This window comes from Petaurus breviceps, unplaced genomic scaffold (genome assembly GCF_028583685.1).
Source record: "Petaurus breviceps papuanus isolate PSGF00001 unplaced genomic scaffold, PetGlider_PUasm1.0 77, whole genome shotgun sequence".
Lineage (NCBI taxonomy): Eukaryota > Metazoa > Chordata > Mammalia > Diprotodontia > Petauridae > Petaurus > Petaurus breviceps.
The window spans coordinates 12,090,827-12,106,306 of record NW_027186492.1 but is presented as its reverse complement, the minus strand read 5'-3'; the positions used below and the strand labels follow the sequence as shown (position 1 = coordinate 12,106,306).

The 15,480-nt window shown below is 37.3% G+C and overlaps 1 long non-coding RNA gene across 1 annotated transcript in view; it reads right to left on the bottom strand.

Moving 5' to 3' along the window:
• Nucleotides 1-4,073: 4,073 nt before the first annotated feature.
• The window catches only part of LOC138175331 (uncharacterized), a 34,683-nt gene continuing 23,276 nt past the window's right edge, over nt 4,074-15,480 (bottom strand). The window contains exons 2-3 of the long non-coding RNA XR_011171974.1: nt 5,292-5,409; nt 4,074-4,474 (exon numbers count right to left, since the gene is read on the bottom strand). This is a non-coding gene — a long non-coding RNA (uncharacterized lncRNA). The remainder of the gene's footprint in view (nt 4,475-5,291; nt 5,410-15,480) is intronic.

Here is a 15,480-nt window from a genome sequence, read left to right as displayed (position 1 = left end):
AGTCATATTTTATAGGTATTTGAGGTGGTTATAGGGGGATCTCACAAAGTTTTCCTCCTTTTACACCACCATCTTGGCTCCACCCTTGACCAAAGCCAGAGGGAATTCTTTGAAGTCCTTTCAAATTCTCAGTTCTGTGATTCTTCCTGCCCACCCACCAAGTAGAATCTGGGAAGCAAGAATCAATGCAGAAAGGAAGGGTATCCTTACTTGATCTTTTCACTTAAATGCCACAATATGGCTTGGGTGACCTAGAGTATCACAGGAATGACAACTGAAGGAACTCTTATCTTTTACACTATTAGTGCAGTGCTTTCAATGACATCAAACTTCCCTTTGAAAGGAAAATCCATTTTTTTTTTCATATTAATCTTCTGGTGAGCTTATTCAACTATAAATCACAGAATACTGCAGTCTGTGGAATCAAAATTATGCATGTACCAAAGGGGAATAGAAAAATGAATGGACTTCCTGGCAAGATGGCTACTTGAAGACAGCATGGTTCCCATATCCCTACTCTATCAGAAATATAAAAATTGCACCTGACTGAATGATTGGGAAATCCAAAGTAAAATAATAGTAAATTACTTCTTCCATTGCAGAACTACAAACAAAATCAACCAGAAACCTACCCGACAGCCAAGAGGAAAGAAGGAGGCCACCAGAAAAGTCAGTATGAACCCAGGAAAAGAAACTAATAGTCTCCCAACATGAAAAGACATTGACCTGAGACTGGGTTCCCTAAAAGGCTCTGTATCTCTCAGAGGAGAACTACCTAGTATGGAAATATGCAGTGGAGAAAGATAACACAGCTAATACTGTATATAAAGAAAATCCCAGTTGGGAGAGTCAGAATTTCTTGGGGTAAGCATCAAGGAGGAAGAGCAGCTGTTGTCGGGGGTGGGGAGAGAGAAAGAGAGAAAGAAGAAGAAGAGAGTTTCTCTCAGAGAGCATCTGGAGGCTGGGCTACTACTGAAGAAATGAAGACTGAACTGAGAATTGAGAAGAACTGAGAAGAACTGAGACAGAATTTCTTGGAGCAAGCCACATGGAGGCTGGATAAAGTGATTTTGATTTTGAGAACAGAGCTTCTGCTTAGACTTTTCTTCTGAGAACTTCTGCTGAGACTTTTCTTCTGGGAACTTCTGATGCTGAAGACTTCCAAGGGCCAAGGACTTCTGAGAGCCAGCCAGAACTGCCAGTGGAAGCATGACTGTAGTGTCTGTACTTTGTCTGTTTTGGGTCTATATTGATTTCATAGGCAGAAAGTGAATTGAGATGATAGTGCTGACCTTGTGTGTGAATATTGTTATAATTCTGCTAAGCTTGATGTGTGTAGATATTGTTGTGGCTCTGTTAAGTTTTCTCTTCCCAGGAACAAAAACTGTGAGAGATTTGAGGTGGATTGGGCACTGTGAACTTCAATATGGAGCAGGAACTGCATGGAGAGCTGGACAAGGAACAGGGAACTGTCTGCCTTTGAATTCAGGTGGCAGTTGGTTAGATTTGGGCGGGAACTGAGATCATAGAAGAGGAACCATGGAAGCTGATAGCCTGCCTTGAGTCAAGATGAAAAGACCTCTCCATGGGTACTGAGTAGTGACTGTTGAAATTGTCTGAGTGGTGACTGATGAAATAGGGTACTGAGTATTGACTGATGAAATTGTAATTCACTTTTGACCTAGGGGTGGATAGCTTTTGTACTTTCCACTACCCCTTAAGAGGGTTCTGAGTAGTGACTGTTGAAGTTGTAACTTAATTGCAGCCCATGGGTGGAAGACTTTGACTTACGTACTTTGTGTCCCTTAAGGAGGCAAGCCTTCTTAAGGATGATTGAATGATTGAGTTACTAAATGGTTGTACTTTGTTTAAAGCTGTGTGACCACTTTGGTGAAAACTACTTGGCCATTCTGTGAATTTTTTGTTCTGATATGTTACTGAATAAATAGAGAATACTATACTGTATAATCAGAACCTTGAAAGCTGTTCACAGCAGCAGTCCTCTGGAAAGCTGCTTGTGCTTGGTTTTACAAAGTTCAAATCAGGAAGACTTGGATTCACATTCTGCCTCAGATATGTTTAATAGCTGTGTAACTCTAGGCAAGTCACTTACTCTATGCCTCATTTGTATTTAGAAACTTCAAATTTTTTATGCAGTTGTTCACTAAAAGCATATTTTCTTTTAGAGCATCAAATTAAGTAAATTCCTTTAGGTATCATGTCATAAAATAGTTGCATTAAAATTTGAGTCATTCTTCACTTAAATGGCCCCCAACTAATCTTGAATTATACCCATTTGCTAAAAACTGAACTTTCCCCTTTGTTAAGTAGAGGATGGACAGATTTAAGATATCTGTCTGGATCTAGATATCTATCTCCCTTTTATATATACCCATCCCTTCTCTTGCATTACTAGGACTCTTCAAACAGTAAATATACCTATGGTCCAAATTTTGTAGACCAACCAGGACTCCAGAGGGCCTAGTTGTTTTGTTTTTAACATTATAACATTGTAGTGCAGTAGAAAAAATCCTAAAATCAGAGAACCTGGGTTCAAATCCCAGTTCTATTACTTACTAACCATATGACTTCCACCAAGTCATTTAATTTTTCTGGGCATCAATTTTCTCATCTGAAGGACCTGGACGAGATGACCTCTTAGGTGCCTTCAACTCTAAATTTATGATCTAAAAGACTGACTTATGTTTTACTGCATTTTTAAGCCTAACACATGACTTTCTTGATCTGTTAGGTTACAGCTCTGGGATTTTACCCTAGAAGTTATGCAATTCATACTTAATTTTGGATTATATAAAGGAGAGTGTTTCTAATGCAGGACACGTTTGAAGGGAAATGTGGTATCAGCTATCTTTTATTTTCCTGTTAAGGCCCTGAGAGAAATGGGAGCTTTCTTTGGTGGTTGGTTTATTGATTCATTTCCTGGTTTTGTTGGTTTTGCATGAGTGTGGAGGCTGTTTTGTTATACTTTTTTTTCCAAGTCTAAAAGAGAAATAGAAATCGTTTGGGCGTGTTTATTTCGTAACATTTATGAAAGTTGTCGAAAGATGAATCTGATATTTTTTCTAAAAGTACTTTCCCTAAAATTCTTGGCTTTAAAGGAAGTAATCTCTTCCATTCAAATACTGAGCTTAGTTTGCAATACAAGTGAATATACTGTGTAGCAACATTAAACTTCTTGACTGCGGGAGAAAACATTTTATCTTCAGGGATGCTGCAAAATCATAAACTGGAAAAGTCAAAGTCAATTTATGAACTCTCCAAGATGTAGCTAAAGAAATCACTAGGAAATAAATATACAAAGATTATCCAGCCTTGTGTTACATGCAAAATGATGTTTGGGCTCTTCTCTAGGTGACTATGCTGTATCTGTTATGTAAGACTATGAGTGCCTTGAGGTCTCCCTAATAAAACTTTTTCTTGGTTGTGATGTAATTGAAAGCTTTGGTGATAACTACCACCACTGAATTGAAAAAGTTCCCTTTTAAATTAGAGCTCTTTTAAAGTATTGAAATCTACTTTTAAAATATTATAAACTGTCTAAAATTGAAATGAATGTGTCCCTCAGCATTGCTGTGAGTATTGCATTTCAATTCACTTCATAATTAAATAAACTGTATTTCTTTTGTTTCTTGTGATCCACAATTTTCCATTCTACTATTTATCTTCTTCAATATTTCTTCTAACAGCCAAATTCTGCCCTCAGATTAGAATGTTTCAAAGAAAAAATTAGTGCCTCAAGGGGAGGAGGTGATAACTAGTTACAGATCGAGGAGGAGGACTTCAAATGAAATAAATAAGTATATAATTTTCTAGAGGTTCAATAAGTCAGCTTTACTCTTCAGATGTGTTCCTTGAATATAGCTCTTTCAGTTTACTAGACAGTATCTTCTGCTAACAAGTGTACTCACAGTCCTTTTAAGTCTGTTTTATTTTAATGTCTCAGTGGATCCACTATCATATTGATTTGGGTATTCTAAGGGGGCTGATAGTCCATCCATGCATTCCCCTATGTGTTTCTTGTCCACATTTGCCCATAAATCTTCCATAGGGGATGAAATCAAGCTGCCAATTAATTAATACGCATTTATTAAACACTTATTACACTTCAGATACTTTACTAAGTGAAGGTGATACAAAAAAGGGCAAAAATAGTTTCTAAAATCACAGGATTTACATTCTAATGTGAGAAACAGCATGTATATAAATAGGTACACAAAAAAGCACATTAGTAGATGGAAAGTATTGCTGTTGTTCATCCTTTGTTCTTGAAGAGGACCAATTACATCAGATGGGTGATGTCTTGACTTGAAAATGAATTGAACTTAAGTGAGGCAGAGCTGTGCAAAGTCACCAACCTTACTCTCTCCAGAGAAAGGCGTTAGCAGCTGGAGGGATTAGGAAAGGTCGCCTGTAGAGTGATTTTTGAGCTAAGTCTTGAAGGAAGCCAGTGTTCCTAAGAGGCAGAGATGAGGAGAGAGAGAGAGACTATATTAGAGGCCTTTAATTAAACATTTATTAAGCAGCTACTATATGCAAGGCCTTCCTCTATGTGAGGAGTTCTTAGTCTGGGTCTGTGAAATTTTAAAAAATATATATTTTGACAACTATTTCAATATAATTGATTTCCTTTATAATTCTGTACATTTTAATTCATGCATTTAAAAATGGAGTTCTGAGAAGGAGCCTGTAGGTATCACCATCCTACCAAAGAGAGCCATCACATACATATACACATGCCCACATGCACGTACACATATACTCAAATTAACCTCTGTTCTAGATCTTTTGACAGTTTGTAAATACCAAACTAAGCAGATTTTCCACTTGTTGACAAGTTTAATGTAACTAATCATTACTTACCATTTCCACAGACTTTAACTATCCTATGTATAAATAGGCAATGAATGGATTAATAAATTGTCTTTTACAATATTTCTAGAGTGTACTTAGTTATCTATGAAAGATATCATCAAACCAGCAAGCACTCTTTTTGAGGGGTGGGTAGAGACAAATAACAGTTAGTATAAAGTTATCACAACTCTAGAAAATTTAGAAAATTACTGCTGTAGAAATAAGATAATGTATTTTTCTTCTTGAGAATTCTTTGAAGACTGTAAAGTACCACCCAGATGTGGGGTAGTCTGGCTGCTATCATTATCGATGCAAAAATTATACTGAAAAAGTGAAGCTACATCATGGTTTCTGATGTTTTTTAAATTAAAAAAAATTGGAGGGGGGGAAAGCAAAGCAATTGGGGTTAAGTGACTTACCCAAGGTCACACAGCTAGTAAATGTGTCAAGTGTCTGAGTCCAGATTTGAACTCAGGTTCTCCTGCCTGATTCCAGGGCCAGTGCTCTATTGTTAATGAAGTTGGGCTGACAGTCAATCTGTTAGAGAATTCACAAGTGAGTTGTTAAGTGAGTCATTGAATAGGAATCTTAGTGATGGTCTCCTGTTTTTAAAGGGTTTATCCTTCAAAATTTAATGCTACTGGGTCATTATTACACTACATAGAAAGAAAATTAAAAATCAAAGGTTCTCTTGACATTCTACAATGATGTCTACATTAAATTACTTAATGTCTACATTAAGTTACTTAAACCCAATAGTCATTTAGCTGGAAGGGACCTTAGAGATCGTCTAATGCAGCCCTCTCTTATTATTGATAAAGAAATTGACATAGAGAAAGTGAAAGCATTTGCTCAACATCACATGACCAGTTAATTGCAGAGTTGGCTTTAGAACCCTGGTTTTCAGACTGCTATTTCGGTAGTTTTTCTGTTGTACCATATTGCCATCTAAGCAAAGCTCTCTAAGGAGAAATAAACTTGAAAATATACTTGTGAGGGAAACAGGAACAAATGAATTGGAAAAAGAATAGTAAGCAGATAATGGGTTTGATTCTTTCCTAGTGACTTTAACCCACAATGTCTTATTGGGCCTCATTGGTTTACTATGAGTTGCAAATGTTGTAAGCAACTAATATAGAAGCCGGGTATGATAGACATCTATGTAAATTCAACTTCTGGGGAGCCTGGTGGTTCATTTGAACTTGGAAGTTCTAAGAAGTATTAGCCTTGGATGATTGGCTGTCTGCACTGTCTGGCACCAATATGGTGGGCCCCCATGAGTGGAAGGGCACCAGCCTGCCTAAGGAGGGGAAAACTTGCTCAGGTGGGAAACAGTAGGTCCCAGCTCCCATGTCAATTAGTAGTACTTCCTGCTTAGTCAGGGCAGTTGGGTGGCACAGTAGGTGGAGCACTGGGCTTCGAATCAGGAAGACTCAACTTCATGAGTTCAAACCCAGCTTCAGACACTCTTTTATCTTGGGCAAGTCAATTTCAATTAACCCGGTTTGCCTCAGCTCCTCATCTGTAAAAATGAACTGAAGAAGGAAATGGCAAACTGCTCCAGTATCTCTGCCAAGTCAACCCCCAAAGGGGCCACAAAGAGTTGGACACAGCTGAAACAAGTGAACAACAACCACCTTCGCAGTCAAAATAAGGAGACTTAGTCTCAAAATAACAATAGTATATTGTTTTCTGTAGTGATGAAATCCCCACAACTAATATGGACCTATTGTGACTTGTGAGATGTTCAGTGATTTCAGAGAAGATAAAAAAGAGTAGATCATAGAATTACAGATCTGGAACTAAAAGGGAGCTCAAAGGTTGTCCAGCCCAAACTTCTTACTTTACAAAGGAGGAAAATGAGACCAATAGAATTTAAGTGACTTATTCAAAGCCACCAGTTTGTATGTGGCAGATCTAGAATTTGAACTTAGGTCTGGTGACTCCCAAGTTCAATTCTCCAAATTCAGCACCCTTTTCATTGTACCATGTCCCTGGTTCTTGGCATTGTGCTTCATCCATCATAAGCGCTTGATAAATGCTTATTGGTTGATTAATCAATACTGCTTCTGTGTTTTGCCATTGTCTCCTATTTTCCCTCCCTAAGTGGGAATACAATCAATTATACATTATCACAAATCCAACTATCCACTTTTGGATTATCCATGCCCCTTGCTTCTCTTCCTTCTGTTTTGGTTGCCTGGCTTTAGTCATTTCACTGTTCATTAGTCACCCCTCCACTGGTGAGAAGCAAAGGAAATGAAACTCCAGTCAATCTTTTTTCTTTGTTAGTACCTCTAGTGAAAGATTCAGTGAGAGGTGACAAAAGTGAGCTACTAAATAAAATAAAGCTTTTAAATTGCCTGTAAATTTCAATTAACCATAGATTTACTTTGCAACTCTACCTAGTTCCCCAATATGGGTAATTGCTAGTTGCCTATGTACAATGGTCCTGTTTGAACACATCTCTACATCGAGATTGCATTAAAAGAGGATGCTTCTAAACAGTGTATCCCCTTCCTCCTATTCTAAGTTAACTGGGAAATTAGGAAGATTTTTTTTGTGAAACCCATTTAAAATTTTATAAGAAGAGAGCCTATATATGAAGTAGGTCATAGTTAATCTCCCAGTCATGTCCTTCAGCCACAACAATTGTGGGTTTAGAGCTCTGTCAGTGCAAAGGCTACATGGGTTCCTAGCTGTATTGCTGCTAAATAAAGGCATCTATGTCATTATATTATTCCTCTGCTGAGCCTGAAGTTAAACATTCTTGACTTTTGACATTGAATGCCCTTAGTCCCTGCAGGCCTTTCAGCCTTAATAGGTTTATATCTCAAAAGCTTCAGAGCAGAGACTTGATTATCTAAGGTCATGGAAATCATCATCACATCCCTAAGGACTGAGGATACCCAAAAGAGATGGTGACCTAAGACTTTATCTGTTCCAAAAGATGAAGCTGGCAATCGTGAGAAGTCACATGAAAAGCATGCCCAATTACCTAACCGTTATGGGAAAACATGGTGGTGCAATGGATCTCGGTTAAAGTCCTGCCTCTGACCCTGGTCAAAACACATCTTTTTCTAGGCAACTTTTGCAGACTATAAATTTCAAAGAAGGTACCAACTTGCATTGGTAGAGGAAGTTCCTTACTAGGAGTTCTCTATAGGGCTAATGCTAATATAGCTACAATAATATAGTATAGTATATGAGTTCTATACTGATTAAATCTCAAGTCCACTCCCAATAATGTGGTTTCTTGGGAGAAGAGTGTGATAAAGGAGGAACACTCTTAGGATGCTCCCCCTTCCCATCACCCCCCTTGTCAGTCTCCACCCTTGCCAACAACACTCAGAGATAATAGTAATTATTCTGTGATTGTGACTAGCTATGGTAGGATGAGACCCTTCAAAAATCACAAGATTAAATCATGAATACAATGAAATTTCACTATACTTTGGTTCCCTAAAGTATGGATTTTAGTACCACAAGGATCCATGGGGTCTTAATTACTAGAAGAGACTCTTATGAGACTATTCTGTGATCCTGTGTTATGGATCCTGATGACAGCATTATAATATGACTAATACACACACACACACATATATATATATGCACATGTCAATATACATTTCATCACTGTAGGAACTTCCATGACCAACCAGATCACAAGCTGCCTATAATTTAGTTTTAGAGAGTTACCCAGGGCTCATATAGATTAACTTTTCCATGATCACAACAAAGACAGCATCTGTGTATACATGTGAGTGTGCATATGTTTGTATATGTACATATGTGAGTGAATATTTATATATATATCCACATGGTGTTATAGCACTAAGACTTTTGGTACTCCACGTATATGTTTGTATGTCTTTGTATATATTATAATAGATCCATGATCTCATCTGTGTGGGTATTACCTCCACTGATAGGGATTAAAACTTATCCATGCCTGCCTATCCATTATGACTCTTGTCCATTCCTTCCTTTAAAGTTACCATGGGGAGTACGCTCAATCTGCTGGGGACCTTCCTCACTTTTCTTTGACTTAATGAGAGCACTGATGCGGTACTTGAGCTTTCTGTTGGTTTTTCTTTCTTTTTTCATCATACGTTTGTTTGGTAACATCTTTTACATACCTTCTTATACAAGTCCTTGTTTTGCTTTTGGAAAATTTCAAAGTTCTTTTAAAGACCCCTTTTATACTCCTTCCCCTTTTAAACTCCCTTATCCTTCTAGTGATGTTGTATGCTGACAACACTACAATCCTCAAATAATGAAAATTGAGGATTAACTAAAGGGCAATGGAGAAGGTACTTCGTAGGTACCTTCCTATATAATATGTAGATGACAAACAAATATCATCCTAGTAAAAATATCATTCACAAATGTTTCTGTGACTCCAATATTTGAAGTTGTTAGGTAAAGCTTATGTGATTTGTTTTTGCCTAATATCTCATTTTTTTGATCAGATCATTCTTTCTGGGATGCTTCCAAAACCACAAACACAGATACCACATTTATATAGATATTTCCCTTTCAGCAGGAAGGACATATACTAGGAGTGATGTGGTATGAAATGTACTGAGACTAAAGAAACCTCCAGAGGTCTGCATTTGATAGATTTATAAAGTGAATTGAGCCATATCACTTCCACTTGCATTACACCTTGATCTTCAAAGGCATCTTATCTGAATTCCCTGGAGAAGAAACAGGAGTAAATGGAACCACCAACCACACTATAGACTTCCTGAGGACAGGGAGTGGTATATTCTATTTTTTTTACCCCTCTCATTATGTTGCATAGTTCTGGTATCAACTATTTGACTGATTGATTTAATGGAAGTAATCTAATAGCCATCTCTAATGACAACACACTAGAAATACATTTTAGAAAGGTTGATTTAGGAAACAATGCTGAGGAATATAAGTTCAGAATCTTTTATCTTTATTGTGTAACTTTTAGACAGGCAGAAACTTCATTTTCATTAGCTATGAAATGGGGTCAGAAAACTTGTCAGAAATAGCAAATGTAAATAACAAAAAATAAATAAAATATAAATAACAAAAAACATAGCTTTTTAGTCCTCATTGAAGATGTAATCTACATAAATGTCATATAAAAAAAGTAAAAGTTGTCTCCCATTTTCAGGATGTCATAAGATTGTAAAGTTAAAAGAATTATGAATAATGGTGACTAGATAAAATATTGAATGGAATCTCTAGAAACCATTTCCCTCTCTCCATTTTAGTATCAACATTTTTACATATATTGGTAAATTAGGATGCTTGATTTTGAATTCTGTGCAATTTTATTTAAACTGTTCATTTTTGTTGGATGTTCTGATACTTAAATCTCAATAAAAGTAAATAATTTAAAAAGAATATTGTGTGCATAGTGCAACTAGATGGCATAGTGGATAGAGCACTTGGACTGGAGTCAGGAAAACCTGAGTTCAAATCTGGCCTCAGACACTTACTAGTTATATAACTCTGGGCAAGCCACAACCCCATTTGCCCTAATTTCCTCATCTACAAAATAATGAGCTGGAGAAGCAAATGACAAGCCACTCCACTTATCTTTGCCAAGTAAACCTCCAAAAAGAGTCCAGAAGAGTCTGACATGAATGACAAATAACTGAAAAAAACAATAACAATATTGTGTGCAGATGCAGAGCATTACAATAGTACCTTGTCTCTCAAATATTAGAATAGAAATAAAATTAAAAATTATGTTATTGGCTCTATTTAGTAGAACTCCAAGTTTTCCTTGTCCCCTGAGGAAAGAACTAGGAGCAATGAATGGGTGGAAGTTCCAAAGAGTCAAATTGAGGCCCAATAAAAGGGAAAAAATAAGTTAACCATTAGCACTATCAAAAAGTAGAATAGACTGTACCAGGAGTTAGTGGGTTGCTGCCTTATTGGAGATCTTCAAGCAAAGGCTGAATGATCACATATTGGATATGTTACAGATGGAATTTTCCTTTACTGATAAATTAGACTAGTTAGCCACTGAAGTCCTTTCCAAGTTTGACATTTTCTATATTTCAGGAATCAGTATTGACTCAATTGAACGAGCCAATTAATCTGAATTTATTATTTTAACTCACTTGAGGTGATACTGATTGCTGCTTAATCTAGGCAATCTTCTGTCATGACTGCCTAAGGAAGTAGAAAATAAGAATTATCATTGCCAGATGAGATAGTATATGTGAGGTCTTGGAGCATCATGAAACAAAGACTTCTGTAGCTATTCAGATCATATTTATAGGTGATTAAATTTAGCAAAAATGAAAAAATTTAGCACCATCATTGTTTTTAAATGTGGCAGACCCTTCCGTTCCATAATGTTGAAATGAAGGAAACTGATATTCTTTCCCTTTGCTTTTATATTTCTATGCATGAACAAGCATAACTGAATGGAAACTGTTGTCCCAGATGTGACAAATGTGAGATGGGGTTATGTTTTTGGTGGCAGGTGTCATTTATATCTGCAAAGTGGTAGGTGTGTTACCATGTGTCTGTCAGGGATATTGTATGGCACTTAGCATATTTTGCGGTTCTGTGACCCAGCCAAGGTGACTTACCACAGCTCAAAAGAATGTGTTTTCAGCCTTCTCAGTGACATGCATGACACATTATAAAATAATGCAATCTCTACTGCATAATGGCGCATAGCATATCAGTCAGACATGTTATACTACTCTGTTACACACATTTTTGTTTGAAAACAGCTTAACACTTGATCTGGAGAGAGTGACAGGGGACTTATTAAGATACAGTCTTAATCTTCTTGAAATGGTAAGCTGACAGCTTCTCCCTTGTTTTCCTCCTAACTTACTCTGTCATAGGCTAGATAATAATAATAACAATGATCACAACAATGCTAATAACTAGCATTTATTTAGCACTTTAAGGTTTACAAAGAGCTTTACATTTGGTATCTCATTCAATTTCTACTATACAGTATGTGCTATTGGCTCACCTGGGTGATGCATAGCCTCACCCCCCCCCCCGCCCCTGCATTAGACTTTTAGTTATCCAGTAATTTTTTCTCCCCATATTCTGAGTAAGGATATAATTCTAACCCAACATTGAAGCTAGACTCCTTCTGACAGATCACTGTGTGCATCAGTACTTTGAAGTAGTTTGGTATTGTGCAAAGAGCACTAGAATCAAAGGACCTGGGTTCAAATCCCCCATCTCACATTTGTCACATCTTTGACAGTTTCCATGCCTAGAGATATAAAAGTAAAAAAGGAAAGAACATCTATTTCCCTAATTTTTTTACTAATTACCTGTATAAATCACTCAATCTCTGTGTGCCTCAGTTTCCTATAAAAATCTGTAAAAATACAAGGTGGGGGTGGGGGTGAAGTTTGTACTAGATCATGACTTTTGACATGGGGACCATGAATTTTTTTAAAAATGTATTTTGCTAACTGTGTTTATGTAATTGGTTTTCTTTATTATTTTATGTATTTTATTTTGTGCCTTTAAAAACATTATTCCAAATATATATATATATGTGTGTGTGTGTGTGTGTGTGTGTGTGTGTGTGTGTGTGTAAAGCCCATATCAGATTGCAGACCATTTTGGGAGGAGGGGGAAGAAGGGGGGAAAAATTAAAACTTATAGAAGTAAATGTTGAAAAATAAAAATAAATAAATTACATTTTAAAAAAATAAATTAAAAATTAAAAAAACAAACAAACATTATTCCAAGAAGGGGCCCATAAGATTCAGCAGACTGTCAAAGTGGTCCACGCAAGAGTGTGCTGGAGTTAGCACACACAGATTAAAGAGAGCTGATTGTTAAATTTTCAGTGTAAGAATTTACACCTCAGAAATTGGCAAATGCTACAAATCAGGCTTTGGTTTGTAGCTTCTTCTGAGTTAGCTAGACTGGTCCTCAAACCAGATATACGAGCAGTTTCCAGGTGCATACTTGAAAACTTTCCAGCTAGGGAGAACTTGCTGGAGCTTGTGCTTTTCAGGCACAGATTTTGAGAATGTAGGTTCACCTTCATGTCATGGTGAGGCAATAGAGGAGGATGTAGCAGAAGATGGCACCAGATGGATAACCATAAGAAAACTAGAGTCTTTTAACCATAATATGAAGTGAGAACTAAACGATGATATTCATTAGTCAGTCAATAAACATTTGTTAAGCTCCTACTATGTGCTGGCATAGTGCTAAGCAGTGAAGATATTAAAAGAGGCAAAAGACAGTCTCTTACAGTGAAGGAGCTCATAGTCTGTCTAATGAGGGGAACAACAGGCAAACAAGTATGTATGAACAAGCCATATACAGGAAAAATAGGAAATCACTAAAAGAGGGAAGGCACTACAAATAAGAGGGGTAGGGAAAGGCTTCCTGTAGAAGAGGAGACGTTAGGACTTGAAGGGAGCCAAGAAAGCAAGGAGGCTAGGATAAGGGGAGAGAGAATTCCAGGTATTAGGAACAGTCTGAGTAAAGGCCTGGAGCAGAGAGAGGGAGTGTCTTGTTCTGGCAGAAAGGGTACAGGGACGAATGAGGAGTCAAGGGTAAGAAGATGGATAGTGGGGATTGGTTATAGAGGGCTTTGAATGGCAGACAGAGCCTTTTGTATTTGATACTGCAGGTGATAGGAAGTCACTGGAATTGAGAAGCTAACTAACATGACTCGAGGCAAGCTATTTCCATAGTAGAAGTTTGAATTGCTGAAGGTCTGAACCAGATTGGTGGCAGTATCAGGGGAGGCAAAGGGGTGTGTTTGAAAGATGCTGCAAAGGTGAAGTCAACAGGCCTTGAGGACAGATGAGATATTGGGGTATGTGTGTGACAGAGAGATTGTGAGGATCAGGGTATGACACCTAGGTTGAGGACCTGAGGAATGGGAGGATGGTGTTGCTTTGGACAGTAACAGGAAACTTAGAAGGGGGAAGGGTTTAGGATAGGGATGGGGAATCTGTTGCCTCAAGGCCAGATGTAGCCCTCTAGGTCCTCAAGTGTGGCCCTTTGACTGAATCCAAACTTCAAAGAACAAATCCCTTTAATAAAAGGATTTGTTCTGTAAAAAACAAAAAAAAACAACAAAAAAAACTTGGACAGCCAAGAGGCTACACCCAAGGACCTAGAAGGCCATATGTGGTCTTAAGGCCGCAGGTTCCCCATCCCTGGTTTAGAAGGACAGATAATGAGTTTGGTATCATGGATTTAGGAAAATAGATCTAGAAATTCAATGGACCTTAGAGATCATCTAGTCCAGAAATTTAAACATGAGACCTTGGCTTAAAATACTCCAGAGCTGCCTGAACCAGATTGATAAAATTGGGAATTTTTTTTTTAACAAAACAAATAAAATACAATAAAACATATATAATGTTACTATGTAGTTTCCTAAATCAACACACCCCTGCAGGAATTCTTATTTAGGTTTTAGTCAGTGACCTCCATTTCTGTGTGAGTGTGATACAACTGATGTAGTGGTCTGATAGCATTTATCTCTTTTTATAGATAACAAAGCTAAGATCCAGAGAGGGTAAGTGACTTGCCCACAGTCTGGCCATTCAGCTATACAGCAGAGTTAGGATTTGAACCCAGGACTTTTGACTTCAAATCCCACAACTTTTTCTATTTCACCAGGTTCACCAAAGAATTTTAGCTAATGGTTTCCCAGCACATTGGGACTTCACTTTATCCATGTTCACAAGTAAAGTGTAATTAGTTGAGAGCTTTATTTTCCTTCTTTTATTTAGAAGTTTAAGCAGAGGTCCTCTTAATAATCCTACAGCATGAACCTGAGACTTGAGGGAGGTTTCTGTGTGCTCATTAGACAAATATTAAATGAGCTACTTTATCAGGTAAAGCAGAATTAAAATAAAATTTTACCTAAATCTCAAAAAATATCCTACTGAATTCTTATGACTAATCATTATTTCTAAATACATTAAATATTGCCTGGGAAATTGCTGTACCCATCCCCAGCATATTCGGAGGAAAATATCCTTGAATTTCGCCTTTTTGAGTACTATAAAATGAAAAGTTTAGACATAAAGTTTTTATCAATTAGGATCATAATATTAGAACCAAGAGCAATCGTGGAATCATCTAGAAATTTCTAAAAATAAAGTCAAGCAAACTTCTTCAATGTGCTGGGAAACCATTAGCTAAAATTTGTTCTTTGAAGTTTGGATTCAGTCAAAGGGCCCCACTTGAGGGCCTAGAGGGCCACATCTGGCCTTGAGGCAACAGATTCTTCACCCCTATCCCAAACCCTTCCCCCTTCTTACTTTCCTGTTACAAGAGCAACACCATCCTCCCATTCCTCAGGTTCCCTACCTAGGTGTCATACCCTGCTCCTCACAATCTCTCTCACAGTGGGAACCCCACAAGCCTTAAGGAGGTTGTAAAAACACAGGTAAACTCAGCATAGCTGGTTGGTAGATAGACTCAAAGACAGATTACCTTTGGACTCTTTCCTACATTTCTTCGTTTTTCTTTCCTTATCCCTCCTTCCCAACCTTTGTGATCTGCTGTGATTATGAAAAGGAAATTAAGCTTTTTACTGTATTTATGTATTAACTCTGCAGCAGCTTTCAAATTATAGAATTATAGCATATTAAA